Raw genomic sequence first — 16,452 nt, 5'->3', positions numbered from 1 at the left:
GAGTCTGACCTCTCACCTGCCATGCCCAGCTAAAGCTAGAAGGCAAATGCAGCAGAAGAGTGGCAAACCAGCTGTATTAAAATTTCCAAACCTCTCCCCTCCATGAGTAGAGAATCCTTACTGAGCTAAGATACATTACAGGGAAGAAGTGAAAGAAACTGGGGAATGTAAGACAGCTACTATGAAAATAGCATATAAAGAAGATACCTTAAACCCTCTGGGAAGGGTATCTTCTGATCCTTCATGTCTGAAAACCAAGAATCTTCTCTTAAGGCTTGCAGCTTGAGATGTAAAGACCTTATATGAAGCTGGGAAGTTATATAACCTTATACAAGAACTTGAAGTAATGAAAATTGAATTACTGGTATCAGTGAAGTAAAATTGACTAATAGTGGAAAAATAAACAGACTCATTCAATTATATACTCATGCAGAGACAGTCATAGGAATGGAGCAGCATTTGTACTAAAAAATAAGATTGCCCATGATTTCACTATGGGCCAAAATCCTTACTTGGATTTTGGCCCATAGTGAAATCGTCCCAGTGCAATTGCAATTGCATTAAAAATTGCAGCTCAACCTTTTAATATTTTTATCATCCATATATATGCACCTACTTCTGATTAACCAGATGAAGATGTAGAACACTTCTGTGAAGCCATTCAAATGCATTCAAATCCATATCGTTATGGGGGGATCTAAACACTAAAGTAGGCTCAGAAAACATCTCTTCCTGCATGGAAAACAAGGCCTGAAACATTGAAATCCAAGAGAAGAAAGATTAATACAGTTCTGTGAAGAAAACAATTTGGTAATAACGATTACTTTGTTTAGCCAACCTCCTAGAAGTCTATACTGACATGGAGAAGCCCCAGAGACAACTATAGGAACCAGATTGACTATATAATGATTAAAAAAAGATTCCAGAATAACATCTTACAAGCAAAAGCATAGCTAGCAGGCTGATATTGGATCAGACCACAACTCTGAGGTCATTAAAGCAGCAATAAAATTAAAGAAAACAATGAAACCTATAAACATAGAAAATATCATCTTGGCTTAAAAATCAAGAAATACAAGATAAATTTTTAAAGGAACTGGCACAATCCACTGCTGTTAACATTCCTGATTCCACCAAATATCCCTACTCTAAAGATGAGATTGAGGATAGATGGCAGAAATTTAAAGAAAGCACAAAAAAAGGAAGTAAAACAATTCCCATATTTGAGAAGATGAGTACCCTGGATGAATGACAAGTTACTGAAAATGATGGAAGAAAGAAAGAAAAAAAAAACACAAAAAATGGTCTTGAATACAAGAACTTAAACATGGAGATCAGGAAAGAATGTATGATTGCAAAAGAACTATTGCTCAACAACATAATCAAGGAAATTGATCTTTTGGACAAAAAAAACACAAAATTATAAAACTTCATGAAAAAGTTAGGGAGCTAATTAGCAAATCTTGAAAAAAGGGAGGCTCTCATTGCATTGAAGATGCCAATGGAAACATCCTAATGGAGGAAGTCAAAATAAGGGATAGATGGATAGAGTATTCAGAGGATCTCTACAATCATGATAGAATAGATAAGCCGTTGCAAGAAAATTTGGAGGGTCTACTATTCTTACCAGGGAAATAACAAGTGCCATTAGGAAACTGAAACTAGGAAAGGCTTCAGGAATAGGTGGAATTATGGCAGAATGTCTAAAGGCTTTAAACGATAAGGCTATAAGATCACTGACTGACATATATAACAAAATATATGAAACTGGATACCTGCCAAAAGATTTTAAGCACTCAACATTCCTACCAGTACCTAAAAAACCTAGAACAATCAGTCTGATCAACCTGGTAGCAAAAGTTATATTGTATATCATCCTAGAAAGAAATAAACATAAAATCAAATTGGAAATTATTGAGACACAATCTGGTTTTCAGGAAAATAACAGTACAAGAGAAGGACTCTTCAACATTAGAACTATTATAGAAAGATATCTGAAGAAGCAGAAAGAAGTCTATTTATGCTTTATTGACTACACAAAGTCCTTTGACAATATAGAACATGAACAATTAATAGAATGCATCAAAAAAATTAGGAGCAGATGGTAAAGATACCAGATTACTGAGAAATCTATATTGGAAACAAACTGCCTCAATAAAAATATCTGGAGGTAAAGATATTTTCAATATAGGTTAAAAATAACCTCTATATTTAAAATACCTTTCAACAATTAGCAGAATTTAAAAGAATCAGCATAGTAGGCAGAAATATAAACAACTTAAGATATGCAGACAATATGGTACTGCTTGCTGAAAATAAAAAAAGATCTTCAAAAACTACTCGAAGAGACACTGAAACTAAGTGAAAAATATGGACTTAATTTCAACTTCAAAAAACCAAAACATGTTGGTAACAAGAGAAAAAAGGAAAGTACCCAATATAAATATTAAGATCAGAGGAAACACTTTAGATCAAGTAGAGAGTTATATATATTTGGGTCAGCTGATTATAGAGAATGGAAAATGTAATAAGGAAATATTAAGGAGGATATAAATTGCTAGATCAACCTTCATTAGCATGAAAAACATTCTAACCTCAAGGGGAAATTCACACAAAAAAAAAACAAGAATTAGGCTGTCCAAATGCTATGTATGGTCAATTGCTCTCTGGAGCAGAAAATTGGACAATATCAAATTATTATGAAAACAAACTAAAAGCCTTTGAAATGTGGATCCTCAGAAGAATCCTTAGTGTCCCATGGACTGCCAAAAAAAAAAAACTAATTTAGAGATATTAGAGATTGGAGAAGATAGGACTCTGTTGAAAACCATCTACCTTGGTCACATTCTAAGCCATGAATCCCGACAAAAAAACACTTTTAGAAGGAATGATAAAAGGAAAAAGAAGAACAGGAAGACAAAGAACAGATTGGATGGGAAATATTAAGGACTAGACTTTTTTGTCTTATGAAGAATGTAAGAGAGAAGCACAAAACCGTACATAGTGAAAGCTCATGGTAGTCAACTTCCTAGCAGGAGATTATACCTGACAAGAGACTGAGCCAAGATAATGCTACTGCATCCAGGTCAGCCAACACGGCTGTTTTTAGATCACAGGAAACAGTTGAGAAGTATGCTCTGTAGTCAGCTCAAAAAATAAATCATGTCCTAACATTGAATATAATACTCTTCTTAAATCAGGATAAACCAAATTGATGGAGGAAGTGCTAGAGAGGATTAAGTGGGAGATCATAGGTTTTGCTTAAACACACAGGCCAGGAGAAGGCATGGTAAATTTGAAGAATGGAAAACCATTTTACTCAGGTAGAGAAGATAACAACCACAGAGAGGGAGTCACAATATTAATCAGTAATTGCTAGCAGAACTCCATCTTAACCTTAGAACACGTGGTCCAAGAATTATAACAATTCGATTAAAAGGAAAACAAAAAGGGATTTTTGTTTCAAAATTATCCAAATTTATACTCCAGATCAGTTACTTGAAGAATTAGATACTTTCTACCAGCAACTACAGGATCTTATTGACAAAACAAACAAAAAGGATATTCTAATAGTAATGGGAGATTTCAACACCAAGGTAAGGAGATTTACACTAGACATAAAAGATGTGACGGGCAAATTTGGAGAGGCAAAAGACTCGAAATTCTGTAAACATAATGAACTATTCATCTCAAACACCATGTTTTTCCATAGACCGTCATGCAAATATGCATAGACATCTCCATATGATATGATTTAAAATTGCATTGATTACATTCTGATCAAAAATAACTAAAATCCTCAATCCAAAATGTAAGAGCACTAAAGAAAGCAAATTTTGACTCTGATCATGAATTACTTACTGCAAAAATTAAGTTGAAATTAAAAAATAGCAAACCAAACTGACCATAAGCAACATTATTAACATTACAAAACTGAAAGATATAACTATACAAAACAACTACAGAAATGTAATAGAAACAAAGTTAAAGAAAATAACCCTAACAGTGAAGAAAATACATGGAAAATAGGCAGGGCAGTTATGGTAAATGTTGCAAGAAAAACACTTGATACTCTAAAATCTATGATATTATTTTGTTTATATTCAGTCCTTAGCAAATCTTTTTTCTCGGCTGCGCCTTTGTAAAATCTACGATATTATACTATTCAAAACTTAATCTCAATATTTTACTTTTCTTATCTTATACTTTAATCTTATCATTTAATATTATCTTATTATATTTAACTCAATCTTAACTTAAACAGTCGTAACTCCGAGTTAATAATCCGTTGCTTGATTTAATTTCTTAACCTTCAATCCTTTCACTCAACTTAATTCCCCTTTTTGTCTCAAGGCTGCAAATATTATTGTTCTCGTGTGCAAAACTTTCAAAACTAAGAGATTGCCTCTGACTGGAGCCAATCTCTTTGTCTGAACAACTGGTGTTTTTCTAAATTGAATTTTGGAAAATTTATTTGATTTCTAGCTGCGCCACCAAAATTTGTGGATAGAATATGATTGTTCCTTCCAAAGAAAAACTCAATTAATCATGGAACCTTCCTCTCTTATAAATAAATCTAGCAACGTAAAACTTCTTTTCTACAGTCGTGGCTATTCAAGGACACACAGATTCAAATTTAATGAGCAGTGCATTGGTAACAGGAATCAGGCAAATTATTTAAACAAGAAAGCAATTTATTCATGTTCTAAGAAATGTACAAAAAGGTCAATACTAAAGATTCAAGTAAATCAGATTCTACACTTCAATAGCAACTCTCAAATACAATTACTCCTCTTATGTAAACAATTCTTGTAAGACCCTGTGTCTATGATAATACGTTTGTTAATCTCACTTAAACAAATACAGGCTCAGCAAAAAAAAATAACAATAATAAGCACACAATATATATCCCTTTAAATTCTGATAAGTTTTCTCTCAAATATAACTGAATAAGACAATTCCAAGATTAGCTGAATGCCTGTAGTCCTTAAGTATCATAACAAGCAAACCTTTAAACAGATCACTGTCACAATTCTGTCTCTAGCAAAACAATAGAAAGATCTTACTTTGAATCAGTTGTCTGGTTCTCTTTCTTTGATAGATTCTTCGAAATCACTTTCTTCTATTACCTTCCAATCTTTGCAATGTGTATGGGTACCTTCTCCGGGAATTGTGGGATTTCCTCTTACTATTTGCGAATGTCAGGAACTTGGCAGCATGAAAATCCGGTAACTGCTTTCTTCCCAAAACAACTCGAATTAGTTGTCTTCTGCCATCTACTGGCTGGAAAATACAGGGCTCCGATCTTGAACCGGGCAGTTTTTCCTGAAACTGGATCCAAAACAGAAATGATGACGAACTTATTCTGCCACACTCATTCTTTTTTCATTCTGCCACACTCATTCATTTCCTCTTACTATTTGCGAATGTCAGGAACTTGGTGGCATGAAAATCCGGTAACTGCTTTCTTCCCAAAACAACTCGAATTAGTTATCTTGCACTTCTGCCATCTACTGGCTGGAATGCAGGGCTCCGATCTTGAATCGGGGAGTTTCCCCTGAAACTGGATCCAAAACAGAAATGATGACGAACTTATTCTGCCACACTCATCTAATCTTCCTCTCCTTTTTGCTTGGCCTTCCGCCTGAAGACGATCAGCAAAAGTCCCTTGTGACTCTGTAGCCTTTTGCCCTTCGTTGCTGTAACTTACATCGTAGTAACCCCATAACTCCACGACTCTGCGATCTTGTAACTTCTTGCTAACCAAAGAACTGAACCCAGACTTGCCATAGCAACCCTCTATTTATCTAGCTGCATTGGCCTTGGGTTCTCTACGTTTTAATCCCTTGGGTATTTCATGGTTTTGCACCTGCCACCATTTTTGGTTGTGCAATTAAGGCAGGAAACCCCAGTGCATATTTGACCTTCTTGATTGTAATCACCCTAGATCATAAGTTAATAAGATAATTTGTCTGGAAAGTTCTTGTGACACAAATTAATCCACATTTAACTTTCTTTGTTCTTTTACAAAACTTTTGGCAGTTACATTATTCAGTAATTCACAAAATTTTATTTCCATATTACTAAACTATAAAAATTTGCCAATTAATCACAAGTATATTGAATTGAATTTCGTTTACCAGTAAAATCGGTATGTAAGGTGTTTTTATATAAAATTCCTTCTATAATGAGTGAATAACTACAGAAATTTTGGAAGCTTTAGAAGAAGAAAAAAGAGCTGCAGAAATACTCTTAACAGAGAAAATACAGAGGAAAATAAGAAATGATTATAAAAGACTGAAAAACAAAATAAATAGGATGTGTAGATCTGATAGAAAAAACTAAAAACAAAAACAAGTTTGGTTTTTAGCAAATTGTGTGAAAAAGCCAATAAAAAGAATGATAGCAAGACTATATATAAAATTATAGCAAGATTATATATAAAATTATAGCAAGATTATATATAAAATTATAAAAGAATTAACAAAACAGACCACTGAAAAGAAAACATAAAAACAGTATTGAAACTGGAACAATCAAGAGATTAAAAAAATTTGAATGAATATTTCCAGATACTTTTCCAGAGGGAAGAAGAAGAAGACTTGAAAAATACAAATGAAGAGACAAAGAGAAAAAGCACCATTCATAATGAAAGAAGAAATTTTAAGAAAGTAGAAAAAGATATGTACCTTCAAGGGATGAGGCTATTATGACAGCACTACATGATTAACTTTACATTATTATTAATTTCTGATCAACAGCTTTCCTCCAGATTAGTCAGTTACTTGTCAGCACTCCAATATTGTGACATTTAACATTTCATTCTTCTACGGCAATTCTGACTGAATCAATCCACCTAGACCTTCTTCCTCTGGTTCTTTTGCCTGCCATCTTAGCATTAAACATCTATTTTGCTAATCTTTCCTCTCCCATTCTATTTAAGTGAGCATACTACCTTTGATTATCCTTGCTCACACATTCTTGAATGCAAACAACGTCAAGTTCCTTCCTAATGTCTTCATTTTAAATATGATTCTGCCATTGATGCCATCTATTTGGACCTGTAAGTTTTCTAAGAACATTCATATGTGTATTCTCTAATCTTTGATCAAGTGCTTTATTTCTAACTGAACTCTCCATTCTATAACTGGTTTGAATACTGTTTTGTATACTGATAGTTTAGTGTTTTGGCTAATTTCTCTCATATTCCATATAAATGTATTCAGCTGGCTCTCCACCTTGCTTATTCTGTTGTCTATTTCCAGATTTAACTTACCATCTTCTCAAACACTGTGCTTAAATATCTAAAATAATATACTTGTTCTATAGGCTCTCTATTCAGAATGCAGATGAAGTTATGTTCCCATCTATTTTCATAGTTTTGGTCTTTTTATTGCTGATTTTCAAGACAAATTTGTTACAGATGTTCAATTTAGCAATTCTTGGAGACTTGCACTAGATGTGTTTAGGAGTATAACATCATCTGTATAAAGCAAAGAACTAAGTTTGACATCACCAATTCTGATATCAGGCCTAATGCCACTTCCTTTCATAATGTGATCCATATAGATGATGAATAAGAGTAGAGATAACTTGCATCTTTGTCTTAACCCTGATTTATTATCAAACCATCTTCCTGTATTTCCTTTAATTCTAACTGCTGACTTCAACTTCAACTTCAATATACACTATGTATTACTCTGTATAATGTTCTGCTTACCCCCACGTAACTATCATTTTGAAAAGCTTTCTTTGTGCACCTTGTCATATATCTTTCCAGTTATTTACATAATATCTCAAAACTATACGTCATAAAGTGAATGCCTGATCTGGCCAACCTCTATTTAGCCTGATCCCAGCTTGTTCTTCAGGTTTCTCTTCCACAAATTTTTCAACCTCATTTCAAATATGCTTGCATGAATCTTACCTGGAACATCTTGTAGAGAAATTCTTTTGTAATTCTCATATTCAGCTTTATTCCCTTTTTTTTTTTTATATAGATGGGAACTATGAGAGCTCTTCTCCATTCATCTGGAATTTGACCTTCTGACCAAATCCTCTGAATTATACAATGTAGCCACTAAAAAAAAAAAAAAATGTCATATTTGACATCTGTAGAAACCACATGGTCACTCCTGTACCTCATCGGGTTTTGGGAGTGAAGTCTTCTGCTAGAAATGGTAGGGTTGCAGATACCCTTTCCACTAAGAGTTTGTAGGACAATTACAAACATCCATATCCATGGCACAATTCCAACCCCCCACAGCCTGAAGAGAGAGCAGATATGCTAACTACTTGACTACCTAGGCTGGCATACAGTTTTGCAAGTTTTGCAGTGTAGCCACTGCCCACTGTGAAACTTTTACATCTTCACATTTGAGCATTTCTAGTTGAATATCATCTAGGCCAGCTGCCTTTCCACATTTCAAGTTTTGATAACTTTTTCTACTGCATGTATTAATATGTACTCATGTTTGCATTTCTCTTGAAAATTTTCTATTACAATATTTTCTATATTGTTACTGAAGTCTTTCTTCCCATGGCTTTTATTTAGCTACTTTCACACATAGCTTAGTACTCTTACATTTCGGTATGTATTCTTTTAGGTCATCTACTGACTTATTTGCTAGAAACTTTCAGTATGCTTTCTTCTTTTCCAGGACTGCTTCTTTAATTTCTTGTGTCCACTGTGTTTGTTCTTATTTTTCTATCCTTACAGACAACTCCACACATGCCTCCCTATGCTGAATCAGTTTTTCAGAATTTGCTGCTGAAACTCGACGGTTTGGTTCTTGTATTTGAACTGTTTCATCCTTTCTTCGATAAGGACCTCCCTTGTTAAGTCTTTGACTCCATGAGGTCTTGGGTAATAATAATAATAATGTTTGTATTGTTGAGTATACAATTTACCTGTAAAAGCTGCTCAACTTTAATTCTTTTTAAAACTTTTTTACATACTGTTCTTTTCAATGTGCTATTCAGTTTTATTGTACTTAATATCTGGTGGGATTCACTTCCTATTCTGCTGTTTAGATCTCCAACAAGTACCACTTTTTCCATTTTCTTTATATCAGCTGTCTGTTCTAGTTCCTCTACATCTTTCTTAGGAGATCCTTCTTGGAACCATGGGCACAAATAAGATTCATTGAACATTTTCCCATTTTGAAGTTTGCCTACATAACTCTACTTGAAAATGAAGATAAGTTTCTTCCAATCAAGAAACTTATCTTCATGTTTGGTGTTGAATGCTATCACTATATAGGGTCATTTTTATTTTAGTACTAAACTACCAATACATACTGTATACACACAGAACAAATTTTCCTGTCCTTCCTGAAGGTCATCTACAGCACGAGTTAATTTGTCTCCTCCCCTCGTGTATGTTTTAAGTAAATCATTTTATTAAGTTTAATTGACTTTCACAGATGTTCTGTTTATCTAAGAAGTAATGCAAAAAAAAAATTGTCTTGAACTGTGAAGTAAAAATGTAAGTTTCTTCCCCTCCCCCTTCCACAGTAGTTAAGAAATTAGAAACAAATGAGAAAATGGGGGAAGAGTTAACTGTAGAGGCTATGTCAAAGATTGTGTTTGTTCATGACAGTACCAGCATCCAATAGGAAGGAATGACTGATATTAATGACTGGCTAAGTTGCTAGACTGTTGATTTAAAAAAAAAAAAAAAAAATGTATATATCTTCTGTGCATCGTGCCGTTGGCTAAATTATCAAAATAAGAACTATGGATGCAGAACTGTTGTTAAGATATGTGCTTTTCCTACATTCAAGAAAATATTCTTTTTTTTTATTATTTTTTATTTTTTTCAAGGTGTTTTTTCAAGGTGTTTGAGATTTTGCCGAGCTTTCCTGCTTACAAAGCAGGAAAGCTGTGCAGTAAAACAACTGAGACAATGCCACTCCTTGGCATTGTCGCAGTTGTTTACTGGTTTACAACCCAGCTTGGATGTGCATTATGTAAACTAATGGAAAGACTCTTGAAGTGGAAAAGAAAATGGGCATGAAGATTTCTAAGGAATGAACAAACAATGAAATGTCTGTTTTGAAGAAAGTGTCTTAAAGAAAGAAAACATTATCACACTATGAAGTAACAATATGTGTAAATTATTTTAGTTTCTTTTCATATTTTTTCATGTTCCAAAGAACGAGTACTGGCACCTATTTTTTTTTACAAAAAAAGAAAAAAAAAATTGCTGTATTTGACTTACTCCATGTTTTTTTTTATTGTTATTAGGATTGCTTGATTTTCAACGGAATTGAAGACTTTTTATAATATGTAAAACCTAGGTACAATGGTAAATTGTATTCTCTGCATTTTTTCTCTTAGCTGATTCAATGATTGCAGATGGTAGATTGTGCTAAACCCCCCTTTCTGAATCCAGCTTGCTCATTAGGTTGAGCTTCATCCAGTAATCTCATGATTCTGTTTGTTATCATTTTTATAAACAGTTTATATACTTGTGAGAGCAAGCTTGTAGGTCTGTGATTTTCTATCTTATTTTTTTTACTTATTTTTCATATTTTTCTTTCATGACTTGTTCAGTTTCAAAATTTTGTATTTCTGGAATACTTCTTTTATGTTCTTCTGGCTTCCATGTAACAGTGTTTTTATCAGTGCTTGTGGTGTTATACAATCTGAAAAATACAGTATAAAATCTTTTCTACTATGCCTTTTTTATCTTTGATGTCGTGTCCATTTTTATCTTCTAGTATTAGTATTTTTTTTTTCTTAGTGTAATATTGTTTGGTTTTTTGTTTCTATCTATTGTTTCTTGTGTTATTTTATATTCTCTTTTCTTTTTATCTTTTCGTTTTATTTTGTTTCATCCTGTAATATTTTTCTTCTATTGCTATTTTCTCTCTGACTATTCTGTGATTACTTCCTCTGCCTATTTGATTGGTGACTGAAACATCTTTATTCTTACATGGGATGATAAAATATAATCTGTTTCACTTTTTGTTTCCATTTGAACTAATCCATGTCCATTTTCGGTTTGATCTTTTCTTGTAAGAGTTGTTCATAACATTCAACTTGTTTCTCATCATAAAGTTTATCATCATATTTCTTCATTCATTTCATTCTCCTTTACCACTATACACTTTTCAAGTTCATTTTTATTTTTTCCTAGTCATGCATTAAAGTCTCCCAACACTATTGTGTAGACTGTAGGTCGTGCTGTATTGTACAAAATCAGTTCTCAGTGTTTCCACTTCTATATCAAGGTTGCCATCAGAAGCAAAAGATCATGATTGGATATACTCACACCAGATAAGATTGGATATACAAATAACATATGCATTGAATTAACTGGATTGCTAGCACATGTCGTTCACTTTCAGAAAAAATAAATGAATAAATAAAATTTTTTGCATGAAAAAGGAGTGAAAAAAATCATCATCCTCATCATCATTATTTTTAGCATATAAGGCACAAGATGTTATGAAATGCTAACACAATATTTCATTGACCAGTTTATGATTAAAGCACTGTGGACGTACCTAAGAAGAGCTCCTGATTCAGATAAGTTATTCTAGGAATAATTAATTATATATGCTTAATTGTTTGAGTAAGAGCGGCTGTAAACGTTGTGTGCTACTGGTATTATTAGTGTGGGGGATTTTTCTTGCCTAAACTTAATTACGAAATTGTTATTATTAGACCAAGTAACCTGCAGGGGGGAAAAAAAATGGTGGCAGCATTGTCATTCCATGATTTTAATTTCGATTTTAGTCGTTTCGTTAAATGTGAGGTCTGTTATATGTATTCCTTCGATTACATAAATGATTTGTGGATGTTTAGCGCAGATGGAAGAAGGGTGTGTGCGAAGTGTGATCTGAATGAGGAACTGATGAATGCAAATATGAAATTGATGACAGAAAGTGTTAGTAATGATTGTGTCGCGAGTGCACGTTTGAAAGAGAAGGATGGTGAGAAAGAGAGGCAAAAAAATTTTAAAAAATCAGGAAAAAAGAAAAAGAGCGATTTGAAAACCATAATGGATGTTAAAAGGGACGAAAGTGAGGCGAGAGTGACAGAAAGAAATGAAATTGAGAGAACGAATGAAAGTAGAAATGGCGTGACGCAGAAATCGCAAGTGAAAAAATTCGAAAGAATAAATGATAGCGAGTAAATAAACGAATAAATGATAGCGAATAAAAGTTAGACACATGTTGGACTGAAAGTACTGAAACAAAGAAAGATGAATGAGAGTAAAAGTGAGAAGAATGATAGCGAAAGTTGGACGCATGTTAGTCCGAAAGCACGGAAACAAAGAAAGATAAATGAGAGTGAAAGTGAGAAGAATGATAGTGAAAGTTGGATGTATGTTGGACCAAAAGTATGGAAACAAAGGAGGATGAATGAGAGGGAAAGTGAGAAGAGGGGGTCGAGAGTTAGAAAGTTAGAAAGATTTAATGATAGAGAAAATGTGTCGCGAGATTCAGAAAGTGAATTGGATTGGATGAGGCAAGAAATGAAATGGATGCAGAATGAAATTAAGAGAATTCAGGTCAAAACTATTAAAATAAATCATGATGGCAGAAAGAGTTAATGAAAGATGAGTGAGTGGCGTTGTATGGTGACTCCATTATTAAAGGTGTGCTAGAGGATAAAATGCACAAGGTATGTTTTCCAGGCAGTAAAATGAGTAGAGTGATTGAGACATTGGATATGAGGTGGGAGCGAGCAAAAGAGTTAATTGTATTAATTGGTACAAATGATTTGAGAGAGAACAAAGAGCATGTCAGAATGAATGTCAGGAGGCTGCTTGGAAAGATAAAAGAGAATAGTGTGACAGGAAGGGTAGTCAGTGTGTTGCCTAGGTATGATTGTGGTGAAATGAGGTGGAGAGCAAGGATTATGAATGATATTCTGGCTAAAATGTGTGAGGAGATGGGAGTACAGTTTGTTAATGTGTGGAATGAGTTTGAGGGACAAAGTGAGCTGTATGGTAGCGATGGACTGCATTTGAGTGGTTATGGTGTGAGTCGCTTGGAGAGACTGCTGCTGGAAGGTAGAGAAGTGAATAGAGAGAATGAATCAGATCGAGAGGGGAGTGATGTGGAAGAGCAGGAGAGTAAGACAGGAGAGATTGAAGAAGTGGTAATGAATGGGGAAGTGAGTGGTATGAGTATAGAAAATGAGAGAATGGATGTGCAAGAGGAGCAGAGAAATGGCGAGGCTCAGGTTGGACAGGGGTACACAGCGTGAGAAAGGTGGATGCTCCAAGAGGAGGTGAGAGCATGTGTAGGCAGGAAAGAAATGGGATGACAAAGGGATCAAGAGGAAACAGATGAAATTGAAAAGGGTTTTAAAATGAAGAAGCAGAAAGGGAAATGGCTCCAGTCCAGCATGGAGAGATCACATGGAGTGAGTGGTATCAGTGGAACTAGCTGTTGATCCAGAAATGAGCTGTCGTGTTTGTATACCAATGCTAGAAGTATAAGAAACAAGGCAGATGAAATGGTTGCACTAATTGTGTCTGTTCACCCAAAGATTGTCGGAATAAGTGAGACATGGTTAGATGAGGACGACATCCTGACAGGAATAGTGATGGAAGGGTATGATATGTTTCATGAAGATAGAAGCAGTAAAAAGGGAGGGGGAGTGCTATTGATGATAGAGAAAGAGTTATGTCCATACAAGGTAGAGATGCAAGAGGGAAACGGCCAGTGGTTTTGAGGCAGTATGGTGTGAGATAGAGGTGAATAGAATCAAATACTTGGTGGAATGTTGTTATAGACCTGGTAATGTGGATGGTGGTGATAGTGAAATGTATAGACAAATAAGCCAAGCAAATAAGAAAAGGGTGATCGTTATGGGTGATTTTAATTATGGCAATATAGACTGGAATGAAGAGATAGCAACTGGAAGTAAAGAAAATGAGTTTCTTGAGTTTTTGAGGGTAACTACCTCAGACAGTATGTAACAGAGGGCCACGAGGATTAAGGGTCTTGGATTTGGTCATCTCATCAGAGGATGTAATTATAAATGAGGTGTCAAAGTTGCCAGCAGTGCAAGAACCCCTGTGAAAAAAGGGTATATGTGGAACTACAAGGGGGGGGGGGGGTGATTATGAAGAGCTCAGGAGACAGCTTGCGGGTGTAGCATGGAATGAGGAGTTAGCTGGAAAAGAGATCAATGCAGCTTGGGGGATTTTCAAAAGCTATTTAGTAGATGCAATGTCTAAATGTATTCCAAGGGTGAGAAGGTTAAATAAGGTAGGTGTGAGATGGATGAATAAAGAGATTAAACATGCGATACAGAGAAAAAGGGCATTGTGGAGGCAGCATAAGAGAAGTGGAAGTAACCAATTTCATGAGGTCTACAAAGACCAGGCAAGGAGGGTGACTTGGTTGGTGAGAATAGCTAAAGAGAGGTATGAACAGCAGTTAGCTAATGAAGCCAAAAAGAATCCTAAGGAGTTCTTTCGATATGTAGCCAGCAAAAGAAAGAATGATTATGAAGGATGACATTGATTGGAGGAAATGGTATAAAGACAGCTGTTGCAGAAGAATGTGTGGTGGAGATACTTAATGAGCAGTTCATAAAGATCTTTCAATCTTGTGAATGTGACTTCATGGAGAGATTGAGAGCAGTTGCTGATGGGGAGGAGAGACTGACTGTAAGTGAGCAAGAGGCGTTTGGGGAGTTGAGTAAACTAGATGTAAATAAGGCTGTGGGACTTGATAATATATCACCGCGTATTCTGAAGGAATGTGCCAGAGAGTCGACACCTGCCTTGACATATTTTTTTAATATGAGTCTTGCACTTGGTCAAGTTCCTAAAGAGTGGAAGGAGGGCAAGATTGTGCCACTTCATAAAGGAAGTGATCGAACTCAAGCATCAAACTATAGGCCTATCTGTGTGTCAAGTGTTGTGGTTAAGTTGTTGGAGAAGCTTGTGAGAACTAGGATCCAGAGTTGGGTTGACAACAATGATATAATCTTTGATGGACAGCATGGATTTGCTAAAGGGAGGTCATGTTTTAGTAATCTACTTATTACAATAAAGTGACTGCTTCCTTGGACAGAGGAGAAGGATACACAGTAATGTACTTGGATTTCACAAATGCTTTTGATAGAGTACCTCATGATAAGTTGACAGTCAAACTAGAGCAAATGGGGTTGGATATTAGATTAGTGCATTGGATTGGAGACTGGCTATCTGATAGGTATCAACAAGTTGTGTATGGGGGTGCGATATCCAGGAAAAGGAAAGTCACTAGTGGAGTGCCTCAGGTGTCTCTTTTGGGGCCATTACTGTTTAACTTTTGTATTAATGATATTGGCGAAGATTTGAATGGAAATATTCAGTTGTTTACAGATGATGCAAAGTTGGGACGAACCATAAAGAGTAATGAAGATGTTGTGGCCTTGCAAGAAGACTTGAATAAATTGAGTGATTGGGCAAGCAAATGGGGATGTGAGTTCAATGTTGCAAAATGTAAAGTTTTAAAATTTGGAAAACAAAGATGGGATGCACTGAGGATGCTGTAGATGAGATGTGTTTGTACCAGAATAGATTAGAGATAAGTGTGTGTGTCCAAGAAGTGGGAGGGAGAGAAATCTGGTCTTGATAACACTCAGCTGAACTGAGTGTTATCAGAAGGTAGATCACTAGGTTGTCATTCTGCTAAAGGCCTTATGAACATCAGTGTGTAGGGTTTGGGTTAGAGAAGATCTTGAAGCTTGTGATGTTTGGTCACTGCAAGTATGTATGAGTAGAAGGAATGAAGAATATAGTCAACAGTAAAACTATAAGAGATCTAAGGTCAGCAAATGAAAACCATTTATCTATATGAGGAAGAGGGGTAAGTGTTACAACAGAGCCTTGAAGAACACCTGAATTTTCCTTCTCCCATTTCATGCAGTGAACAGCCAGAGAGAAAATTGGATGTTCAATTACAAAAGGAAAGCTACCTTATAGTGCAAACCTTGGAAATATTATCTCCCCTCTAAACTAACAACCATCATCTGCTCACTAAAGAGCAAATTCCATCTTATGTCACATCCAGGACACTTCATACACTCCTAAATGTGATATGAGATAGAATTTGGTAACAACTTAGCCTGCTATGAACAGACAAAAAGATTTGTTAATATTTGCCTCAGAGAACACAAGAAATACCTTCTTGTGTTTTATCATGTTTTTTTCCTCAGAAAAGTTAATTTTTTTATGGTATATTTACTGCTGATTTTTGTGTTTTTATTGTATATGTTATATTTTGTTTAAATATTGCAATATTAAATAATGCCATAAAATGGAACAATAATAATAATAATAGAGCAGCAACAAAGAGGAATGCTGATCTTAAATAGTGAAGTTAAGAATAGGCCTCTTTGTTTGTCCCAGATAGAAACATGTTCATTGAAACCAGTACTGAAACTAATAAGGATATTAAAAATGAATTAACTTTCGAAATTGCAAGACTAAAG

The 16,452-nt window shown here is 34.9% G+C and overlaps 1 protein-coding gene across 2 annotated transcripts in view; it reads left to right on the top strand.

Annotated features, from left to right (window-relative positions):
* The window catches only part of LOC150109287 (sortilin-like), a 508,125-nt gene that overhangs the window by 277,228 nt on the left and 214,445 nt on the right, over positions 1–16,452 (top strand). The gene's annotated exons all lie outside the window — the stretch shown is intronic.

This window comes from Typopeltis vanoorti, chromosome 2 (genome assembly GCF_054136105.1).
Source record: "Typopeltis vanoorti isolate ZY-2024b chromosome 2, IOZ_Tvanoo_1.0, whole genome shotgun sequence".
Lineage (NCBI taxonomy): Eukaryota > Metazoa > Arthropoda > Arachnida > Uropygi > Thelyphonidae > Typopeltis > Typopeltis vanoorti.
The sequence above is the reverse complement of the archived record's forward strand: the minus strand, read 5'-3'. Positions and strand labels throughout refer to the sequence as shown.